The sequence below is a fragment of the Chinchilla lanigera genome, unplaced genomic scaffold, assembly GCF_000276665.1.
Source record: "Chinchilla lanigera isolate Chin_1 unplaced genomic scaffold, ChiLan1.0 scaffold00171, whole genome shotgun sequence".
Taxonomy (NCBI): domain Eukaryota; kingdom Metazoa; phylum Chordata; class Mammalia; order Rodentia; family Chinchillidae; genus Chinchilla; species Chinchilla lanigera.
In genome coordinates, this window is record NW_004955572.1 from 274,542 (window position 1) to 286,461 (window position 11,920).

The window sequence follows — 11,920 nt, forward strand, 5'->3', positions numbered from 1 at the left end:
TAGGGAGGGGTGTCTGTTTTTTTTTTTTTTTTTTGATTTTTCTCCGGTACCGGGAACCGAACTCACGACCTTGTGCATGCCAGGCAGGCGCTTTTGCATCTGAGCTAAACCCCCAGCCCCCGGGAGTAAAGATTTTCAAAGTAGGTATTAATGATCTTCTGAATTTCTGTGGAATCTGTAGTAATTTCATCCTTTTCTTTCCTTATTGCATGAATCTTAGTTCTTTCCTTCCTTTTCTTGATAAGTTTTCCTTGGAGTTTATCAATTTTATATATTCTTTCAAAGAACCAACTCTTTGATACATTTATTTTTTGGAGGGTTTTCTTTGTCTCATTTGCAGTAATTTCTACCCTAATCTTTATAATCTCCTTCTTCTTTGGGCTTTGGACCTGACTTGTTCTTCTTTTTCTAAAAGTATAAGGTGCACCATTAGGCTACTTATTTCTTCTGTTTCTGTTTTCTTTATGTGTGAGTTGACTGGTATAAATATCCCTCTGAGGACTGCTTTCATTGGATCCCACAGATTCTGGTAAGTTGTATTTACATTTTCATTTATTTGTAAGTATTTTAAAGTTCCTCTTGAATTTCTGCTGTGACCTATTGGTTGTTCAGGAGGTTGTTGCTTAATTTCCAAGTGTTTCTGGAGTTTTTGGAGTTCCTTTTGTCATTAATTTCCAGTTTCATTGCACTGTGGTCAGACAGTATGCACAGGATCATTTCAATTCTTTTGCATTTCAGAAGGTATGCTCTATGGGCTAGCATGTGGTCTATTTTAAAGAAAGGCCCATGTGCAGCTGAGAAAAATGTGTATTCTGATGTGGTGAGGTGGAACACTCTGCAGACAGCTACTAACTCCATTTGTTCACAGCTTTGGTTCAGATGTGTTATTTCCTTGCTGATTTTTTGTCCAGTTGACCTATCTCTTTGTGTCAAAGGGGTGTTGAGGTCCCCTGTTGCAATAGTGTTATTAATTATATGGTTTTTCATGCCTGTTAAGATTTGTCTTATATAATTTGGAGATCTGATATTTGGTGCATACAAGTTTATGATTGTTATCTCATCCTCTTGCAGTTTTCCCCTGACTAGTATGTAGTGACTGTCTTTATCTCTTTTCATTGTTGTTGGTTTTAAGTTGACATTGTCTGAAAACAGAACAGCTACACTTGCTTTTGTCTGGGTTCCTGTTGCATGGAGGATTGTCCTCTATCTTTTGATGTTTAGTCTTTGGATTTCCTTTTGAGTAAAGTGTGTATCCTGTATACAGCATATAGTCGGATTTTGTTTTTTAATCCACTCTGCCAGTCTGTTTCTTTTGACTGGAGAATTGAGGCCATTTACATTCATGTTTATAGCTGATATGTGTTGACTTATCATTATCATGTTATTTATTTGCGTTTGTCTCCTACTTTTTCTACCTTTTTACTTGCTTGCTTTTCTTGACATTTCATTTCTACTGTTGTTCTTGAAGTTGCTGTCAGATTTTTCTTTGTCTAGAATATCTTTTAGTACTCTTTGCAATGCTGCCTTGGCACTCATGAACTTCTTCAATTGTTCTTTGTCATGGAAATAGTTTATTTCTCTGTTGAATTTGAGGGATGGATTGGCAGGGTACATCAGTTTGGATTGGAAGCTGTTCTCTCTCAGGACCTGTAACACTTCACTCCAAGCTCTTCTCGATTGGATGGTTTTTGCTGAGACGTCGCCATGATTCTGATGGGCTTTCCTTTATAGGTAATCTGTTTCTCTTCTTTAGCAGCTTTTAATATTCTGTTCTTTTGCTGAAGGTCTGGGAACTTGACTATTATATGTCTGGGTGTAGTTTTATTTTGGTTGTGATTGTGTGGAGTTCTATATGCTTATTTGCCTGTATATCAGTTTCTCTTTCCATGCTTAGAATATTTTCTGCTATTATTTCTGCAAATATTCTTTTTATGTGAATTGTGTTGCCTCCTGCTGTTTCATTAACTCCTACGAGTCGTGTATTATTCCTCTTTGCCTCATCTTGCAGCTGTTGAATTGACTTTTCCTGGATCCTTGTTGATTTTACAAGATCCTTTCTTTCTTGGTCACTAGCTGCCATGTTGTCTTCTGAGTCTGAGATTCTATCTTCAGGTTCATTCAAGCGGTTTTGGTAGCTTTCAGTGGCAGCTTTGTCTTGGAAGCCTCTTTCAATCTGGTTCATGCATTCTAAGTCCTTTCTATATTTTTCATGGAATGCTTCTGTCCCTTGCTTTTGTTCTTCTATTTTCTTGTATATTTCTTCTTCAGACTTTTTGAGCAGTTTCTTCATTATTATTGTCATTTCATTTTTTCCCTGAGAGATTACTTCTGATCTAATCCCTTCCATGGCCTGATGGAGTTGTTTCTTTACTTCCATTGCAATCATTTCAGCTATTTCAGGCATGTGCTCACCAAGTTCTCCTATGTCAATGTCTCCTGGACTTGTTCTGAGTGGGGTGGAGTTCTAGGATTGTGTTTTAGTGCTTTATTTTGTCATGTTTGCTACCGGATGCAGAAAGCTCAGTTTCCCTCTTCAGTGGCTGCACAACAAAGGACACTAGTGTCCCCAGCTTTCCTGTTTGTCATGTTTGCCCCTCAGTGACCCCCAAGAAGCACTACTTAGTCTGCAGTTTTCTGGCAGTCGTTGATTTGTATCTAGTTATCCCAGGTCTCAGTCACGGGCATTGGTATCAGCTGATAGCAGACCATCTGGTCCAGCATCCCCTTGCAGTTCAGGGCATGTGCACAGCCCAGACTTGTGTCACATTGGTGTGACACTCCCGGTCCGGAGGACCTATGTCCCCAGACAGTTCAGGGTACAGGCAAAGCCCAGACACGAATGGCATCATCAACAGATTGTGAACCACCTGTTTCTGTGTCTCCAGTCAGTTCAGGACACATACAGGAACCAGGTGCTGGGCAGACCGGCAGCAATCACAGACTGCCAGTGCCTGCGACCCGCTAGGGCATCCGGGAACAAGTAAAGCTCGGACTAGAACCGCTGGACCAGCAGCTCTTGGAGCACTCGCTCACTCAGCGCAGGTCTAGTGCAGGGATGGGCCACATACACCACACAGCTAGAATGGTCCCTAGGGCTTCTGAGTGAGGACCTCCTGTCTGCTGCAGGTGCACAGAAGGCAGAGACTCAGTCTGTAATGACAACGGGGTCCTGAGTCACCTGCTCTGCCCCCAGGAATTAGATGGGAAATACCCAGCTCTCTCTGCGAGTTTCAGCTGGGAACCGTGGCAGTGGGAGTAAAGCATCAGGATTTTGTAGTTTATAAAATAATTTCCACGTAATAATTTATATATTCTTCTTAACAGTACAGCTAAAATTATATTGAGGAATTTTAATTTTCCCATTTTATAAATAGAAAAATTTCAGAAAGTTTCATTTTCTGTGACTTTTATTTATAAGTGGGCAAGTTGGAACTCAAATATAAAATTACAAATATCAATGCCAAATCACTTTCTCATTCAGTAAAATTTTACTAGTATGCTATTATTTTTATTATAAATATTGTTACTCTCAATTATAGCCAAATTAATAACAGTTGAAGTTCACTAGTACTTTTCAAATACTTTACTATATAAAACCTATAAGAAACATGGTTTCAAGTAGTATTTTGCCAATTTTACTAATGAGCAAAATAAATGACTTATTCAAAGATCCATGGTGTCCAGTGTGATAATTTTTTAATTTACTGTTTATTATTTAAGACTAAAATCCAATTAACTCATTCAAAATCTGCTGTTGTATATGATATGAAGTAGCAAAGGATAACAATACAAGTAGTAAGACGGGCAAAATATTGCAGACCTTTAAGAGCTCTGTGAAGAAGTTTACATTTTATCTGAAGAACAATTGCAAGCTGAAAAAAAGTTGTAAAGGCTAGGTGATGTGATGCAGGCCTATAACCCTAACACTCTGTGAAAGTGGGGAGGAAGACTGGCAAGTTCAAGCCCAGGCTGGTCACTTTAGCAATTTAAGGGAACCCTGTCTCCAAAAACAAGTTGTAAAAGAGCAGAATTCCATGATCTAATTTGCACTGAAGAAAATTCTTTCTGAATTCTGTGGATATTGAATTGTTTTGAAAAATTAATCACATTACTATAATATTGAGTTAAAACACGAGCAAACCTTTAATAAGAATAATGCAATAAGGTGAGATGTGGACAGATATGTGATCTATTTATAAAGTACCTTTAGTAATATTTGAGCACAGAGAGAGTGAATAAATACTATTATAGTTATATTTACTTGAATAACTTGTTGTTGTACTCAGGGATTACAAGGGAAACAATGTAATACAGGACACATAATTTATAGGATTAGTTTATAATAGTCACCCAGAGAGTCAAATACAAAAGAGTGCAGGAAATCGGTCCACACACTAGAGACCCAAAGATTGCAGCTGAGGACCTGGATCCCAGGACAGTGTCCTGCATGAGTCCAGCTGAAGAGCTAGAGCCCATAACAATGAACACATGAGTCCAACTGGATGCCTGGAGTCTGTGACAATATCTCATGCATGTCTGTTTCTCAGTTCTGTACTGGAAAGGCCCCAACTTCAGTGGTGGAAGCTAGAAAGTCTGTTCCAGTGGGATGAAGGATCCATGCTAGCAGGCTCAGGGATCTTCACTGGAGCTAGAAAATGATGCTCAAAATATGGACCAGAGCTCCCCTGAAAAATACCAAAGCCATCCTCATTAACAACAAAGTCCTGAGCTCCTCTGATGATGGGAACAGCTGAGTTCATATCAGGAAAACCAGTATGACAAGTTATTCCAGGAGAACTAGCAATACTACCTCTTCCTCTCCAGTTCTCCTTTTTGTGGTTCTTGGCAACAATCCTTGCATGGGCCTTCCACATCCAGCACCACACTGATTCATTTCAGTTAGGTGCTACAAGTTGACCACCAGTTGTCAATCCATCACACTAGGTAAATGATGAAATAATTAACGATGATGTTAGGGAACCCAGAAGCTGAAAGAAGGTGTGAGTTCAGAGAAAATGGATTCATTTTAGAGTAGACTGGTTTTGTCAAGATATTGTGTTATACAACATACATCGTAAATATACACTAGTTGGAATTATCTAAGAAAGAGAGAAGGAATGAAAGGTTGATTTAGTAATCAACATTACATCAATAGTTCCAGCAACAACAGTGGATAAAATCTCCCCAGAAATGTTTATGATCTGAAAAGAGACACAAAGCCCAACTTTTAAGGAATACTGGAATTCAAGGAATGGCCCAAGAAAAATAAACCAAAAGAGAAAATAATAAGAAGCATTGTAAAGAGGAGGGTTAAATTGAGAATGGTGTGGTTTTACAAGTGCACAGTATTCCTCAAAATAATGTGGTCAATAATTTTAAAGTTAAATATAAGAACTGCCAAATCAGCCTTGATTTTAACAACATGGCTTTGCAGTGACCTGGGCAAGAGCATCCATATCTCTCTTTCATGGATATCAATCATCTGGTTGGTAAAAATAAGACAGTATTTTACTTATTTTAACCTAAATGTTGTCTGTGTTAGCCATTTTCCCTTCACTGTGACAAAACAAAGAAAATAACAACACCAAAAATAGCAGACACCCAAAACTTAAAGGAGAAGGGATGTATTTTGGTTTACAAATTCTGTGAATTCAGTGAATTGTCAGTTGGCTCCAAGGCAGAAATAGCATAGCGGCCAGGAAAGACAGAGAATAAAGAGGACTCCGGAATAAGAATATACTGTCCAGCTCATATGCCCAGTGAACCACTCTTTCCTACCATGCCCAAGCTCTAAATGTGACATTTTTGCAGAGCATTTTAGGTATTAACAACAACACTGTCTTTTTAGGAACACTTTGACATCTCTCAAATTTTCACTAACATTTCCTAAGTCTTACTCACAGTAGCTCTATCTTGCTTTCAAAATATGCTGATATAAAAATATATTATATTTTATTCTCAGTAATACACTAGAAAGTTGAATCTAGCAACTTTCAAAAGCCTAAGACCATGTGGGGTTTATACCAGTAATGAAAGCTTGTTGTTATATTTGAAACTATCAATATAATATATAAAGGACAAAAATTACATGGTCATCTATACATATATGAAGAATGAACAACTGACAAAAATTCAATACCCTTACATGGTAAAACTCTCAACCAATTACAAAGAGAAAAAAGTATCTTTGATCTGAGAAAAAACATACATATATAACCCCACTTAATAATATACCGAATAATGAAATATAGGAGATTTACCACTCAGATCAGAAACAAGACGAAAATATCTGTGTTCCCCATTTCTATTCAATTTTAAACTGAAAGTTCTAGGTATGGAAAGTAGACAAATTAAAATAGAAGTATCCATATTTGAAAGTACAAAGCAAAATAATCTTTCTTCGCAGATGACATAACCTTTTATACTAAAAACACTAAATAATCCATTGAAAACATACTAGGGCTAACAAACAAATACTTCAACTTTGCAGGATCTAATATCTTTTACAGAAATCAATTATATTCCTATACATGAGTAATATATGTTCTGAAAATAAAATTAGTCTATAAAATCATTAGAGATAAAGAGATAAGCAAGAACAAATTTAATTAAAGAGGGGCAATATTGGAAACTAAAAATGGGCCAAAACGTTTTTGAAGAAAATTAAAATGAAAATTTAAATTAATAGAAAGACATTCTATATTTATGGATGATTAACAATATACACCAAGTTCATTGTAGGTTTACTAAATCTTCTTTTCAAAATCTCAAAATTGAGGTGCAAATTACTCTGTGAGCAGCGTCTCTGAGTGTTGTCCTCAGCATCACGTGGTCACATGTGGCACTGATGGAGTTGGAAAATCATAGACAGAACAGCTAGCAAAGCATGGACTGAAGGTTGTCCTATTTAGCAGATCACAGGATAAACTGAATCAGGTTTTTAGGGAGATAAGAGAAAAATTCAAAGTAGAGACAAGGTACAGACAAGACCATTGCCATTGATTCTATATCAGAAGACATTTATGATAAAATTTAAAAAGGCCTGGCAGGTCTTGAAATCGGTGTTTTAGTGAACAACATGGTGATGTCCTATGAGTCTCCTGAATACTTTTTGGAAATTGCTGACTTGGACAATGTCATCAAGAGACTGCTAAATATTAATATTCTTTCTGTTTGTAAGATGACACGATTGGTGCTGACTGGCATGGTAGAAAGATCTAAAGGGGTGATCCTGAATATCTACTCTGCCAGTGGCATGTCCCCGGTTCCACTCCTGACCATCTATTCACCAACCGAGGATTTTGTAGATTTTTTTCTCTCAGTGCCTCCACGAGGAATATAAGACCAAGGGCATCTTTGTGCAGAGTGTTCTGCCATACTATGTTGCTACAAAACTGGATAAATTCCAAAAGCTAACTCTAGGTAAGCCCTCTCAAGACACATTTGTGAAGTCTGGACTTAATATAGTAGGCCTCATGCCTCACAGCTCTGGATACCAGGTCCATTCTCATATGGCCTTACTCACCTCAGCCCTTCCTTCTTGGATTTACTTTAAAATAACCATGAGTGTGAACCAGTCTGTGCAAGCTCGCTTTCTGCGGAAAAACAAGAACTAAGCACTGATACCTGCATTGAGAACTTGGCCAGATGCTTCTGCCCTGCAAGGTGTCCCGCCTGTCCCCAGAAACTGTGGTTGTCATTTTGGTAGTGAATTGACATGGCTCAACACTGTCACATTGGGAAGAAGACAAAAGTTGCTTTTAGGAGTTCCTGACATATTCTAATACCACGTAGAAAAATTTTAAAGTATAATATTAGTGCTCATACCAAATGGACATAGAAAAAATATTACCAAGAACAACTTCACAATTATAACAAATCACACAATGACAAGAGACAGGAGTAAAATTCAATAGTTTCATCTGTTCCAAGATGCTAAGGATAATTATACTTATATTTTCTCAGAAATATATTAGAGAATATAATGGCTGGGCATTCTTATTTTTTTTAACACTTTGAGGGAATAGGGATTCATTGGTTCACTTATGGGCAGACAAGCTGCAATTTACATAGATGCATAAGGTTTTCTAAATATATGATCAGTTTGTACATTTATATGGAACTCTTCTTTCTCAAAAGTAGCTAATGATAAAAATATTTGTGGATAACCGGGCATGGTGACACACGCATGTAATCTCAGCACTTGGGAGGCTGAGGCAGGAGGATTGCTGTGAGTTCGAGGCCAACCCGGGTTACAAAGTAAGTTCAAGGCCTGGCTGAACTACATAGCAAGACCTTGTCTCAAAAATTTTTTATATGAAAAAAAGTTACTTCTGACATGAGAAGCCTACTAAAAAATATGCTTTCTTATACTACATATTATTTCTCCTCAATTTAAATGTATAGTACAATTGAATTACAAAGGTAAATGGGCTAGAAAGTACTTGGAAACTGGTAGCTTCCTATGGTGCTACTGAAACCCTTAACTAGGAACCGAACCCCCAGCCACTTTTTTTTCTGCTGCACCAGTGCTGCTCACCTATGTAACGTAGACTGCTTCTGTAACAGAGCCAGCACCATGACAATGGCATTGTACTTTTTCAGTTAGTAAACTATTGTAACCTATAGCTGCTGACAGGATTGGTCCTAATAAAAATGATGTAACAATAGTGTTGAATGAAAGTAAGTATTGTTAATGACTGAAACTAAGGCCACAATGACACTGGATCAATGCAAGGTAAGACTGTTACCACACTTCATAAATCTGCACAAGGATGTCACCAGGGAAGATTTTGATACTGGGAAACATAGCACAGAAGGTAGGACTTTGCCACATAGGATATTCTGGAGACAACCCTTAAAATCTGAGTAGGGTCTATAAGTTAATAATCATTGTATTGATGTTGATTTCCAGATTTTGATAATGGTACTTAAGAAAATTTTAGTCCTTGTTTTAGGATACACACTAGAGTCAGGGATAATGGAACACTAGTATGCAACTGAATCTCAAAAGAAAATAGTTTCAGTAAAATGTATATTGTAAATGGTAAGCAAATATAAAACATTAGTAGCATCTGGAGAATCTAGGCAAAAGTATATGTAAATTCCTTGTACAATTATGCAAATCTATTATAAATCAGAAATTACTCCAAATAAAAAAAATTTTAAAATGAAAAAAAATTGTCAGAATAATTTTCTGCAGAGCTTGACAAGCTCATCCTAAAATTTAAGTCACTGCAAAGCTGTTAATCAAAGCAGTGTGACACTGGAATATGGATGTATATAGATCAAGAAGAAAATTTCAGTGGTTCCGAAATTAAAGTTTACACTTACAATCATTTTTAAAAGTTTTATTAGTACATGTTTTCAGGACACAATGATTTCATTCCTCATGGGGAGTTGCTACATGTACACAATACATCTCAACTCTGTGTTCAACCCCTTCTCCTCCCCTCCCTCTGCCCTGTCTATATCTCTTTGGCTCCCATCCCATGTGCAAAAGATCTCCCTCCCTATTTCCTATTATATATCCTTCATCTTGCTCTTTATTTACATTTTGGGGTTTTCATATAAGATAAAGAATGTGAGGGCCAGGGAGATAGCTCAGCCACACAACGCCTGCCTGGCAAGTGCAAGATCCTGAGTTTGATTACTGATACAAAAATTGTTATAAAAAGAATGTGACATTTAAGCTTCTATATACGATTTATTTCGCTTAACATTTACTTTTCACAAGACTGACAAAACAATTCAGTGAGGAAAAATAATCTTTTAACAAATCAGGCTGGGATAACTGGATATCAACCAGTGAAAAAATGAAGTTTTACCACTTTCCTAATACCCTATGCAAAATGTAGCTCAAAATCAACTACAGACTTGCATGTAGCAGCAAAAAGTATAAAACTCTTAGCAGAAAATAGTGTTAATTAGCATGATTTTAGGCAGCTTTTAGACATAAGCAAGAAAATTAGATAAACTGAAGTTCAAACTAATATAATGATTTTTGCTCACTTCTGGGTGTGTCCAGGGAGTGTTTGCAGAGACCAAGGGCAACCAGATTGGGGTGGAGGGAGATTTGCCCTATTTCTTGGTGGTGGCATCCAATAGACTTGCAGTCCAGAAAGAATGAAAGGGGAAGAAGGAGGAAGTCAGTCTGCATTTGAAAAGCTCAACTCTGATGGGGTGGGTGTATCTTTTGCTACTACAATTACTGACATTACAATCCAGCATCTTCGTCCTTTCAATGTAGCTTAGTATCAGAGACTCTCCAGGGACAGTCCACGCCTTCAGTCTCACACTGGCACTACACCCTTGATCCTTCTTTTGTAGTTTCATGTTTTGGACTGGTTAGCATCAAGCTCCTCTAGGTCTCCATGGTACAGTTGCCAATTATGGATGCCAATTTAATAAATCTCCTCCAGAGAACCCTAACCAATATGATTTGGAAAATACATATGCGATAAAGGGCTAAGGACTTGTATACAAGATATGTAAGTCATTATGATAGCTCAGTTATTTTAAAAAGGTAAACTAGAAGATAAATGATCCAATTAAACATGCTCAATAAAAATGGAATAGACACTAACTCAAATAAAACAAATGGCCACAAAATAGAAAAAGGTTTATACCTTGGATTTCTAATGAAAGAGAAACCTTGTGATATTTAAGCTTGTGTATCTGATATATTTCTCTTAACATTATGGTCTCAAGGTACACCTATTTTCCTAAAAGTGATGCAAACTTATTCTTAATGGTAAAGTTTATATATACATTTTCTTTATCCATTCATCTGTTGTTGGAAAAATAAGCTCCTTCCAAGAGTTAGCTATTATGAAATGTGTTGCTATAAACATGAATATGTATATATCACTATATCTATCTCAAAAGTAAAGGAGATCAAGAGATGGAAGGAGATTTTGGGGCCAGGGAACAGAGATGAAAAAAAGCAATTAAAATATAGTGTGAACATGTACCAGTGCTACCCAAGGCATGTAAATATTATGTACTGTAAACACATACACAAAGTGGAAGAGGTCAAGGGATGGAGGGAGAGGTGAGGGAGTGGAGGGAAGGGGGTGAAAAAAGGAATTTAGATGTACTATGTCCAATTAGCAGGTCCCCACAAGGAATGTAAACATTATATGCTACAAATATGTACTGATAAAAAAACTGAAAAGTGATACTCAGTATAATTAACGTCTATGGAAGGGAACTGAAAACTCTAAGATAAGTACTTCACATTCACATAAATTTTTATATGATATAGTGTTACAATATTTTTAATTATCAGTAATTGTTGTCAATCTCTTATTGGCCCTAGTTTATGAATTAACGTTTTTTGTAGGCATGTACATATAAAAAAATATGGTTTTGATGTTATCAATTCCCCAGATGGTCTCAGAATATATGCTCTGTGGATTAGGTGGACTACTATATTGATTTGGCCTTGTAGGATCATTGGTAGAAGAAAAAAGATTTTTCACTGCCTCATACTAAAACAGATGGGAAGACCACTAATGACTTATTTGACTTTTAAAGCTAAAAGTAATTCTAATTCTCGTTTTAAAAATTTTAGCTTGAAGCATTAGAATTATGAGTCTCTCCCACTTATTTTGTTCACAGAGAAAAAACCAGTTATTAAGAAAACTGCCACTGATTTATTTCAAACAAGACACACGTTTAAATACCACATTATTGGCAGGGCATGGTGGCACACACCTGCTATCCCAGCACTCAGGAGGCTGTATCAGGAGGGTTGCCATGAGTTTGAGGCCAGCCTGGGCTACATAGTGAGTTTGAGATTACCTGAACTGCGTAGTGAGACACTGTCTCAAAAAGAAAGAAGAAAGAAGAAAGAAAAGAAAAGAAAACAAAAAGAAAGAAAGAAAGAAAGAAAGAAAGAAAGAAAGAAAGAAAGAAA

The 11,920-nt window shown here is 36.8% G+C and overlaps 1 pseudogene; it reads left to right on the plus strand.

Annotated features, from left to right (window-relative positions):
• The window catches only part of LOC102008040, a 58,384-nt pseudogene extending 50,768 nt beyond the window's left edge, over positions 1–7,616 (plus strand).
• The last annotated feature ends 4,304 nt before the right edge of the window (positions 7,617–11,920 follow it).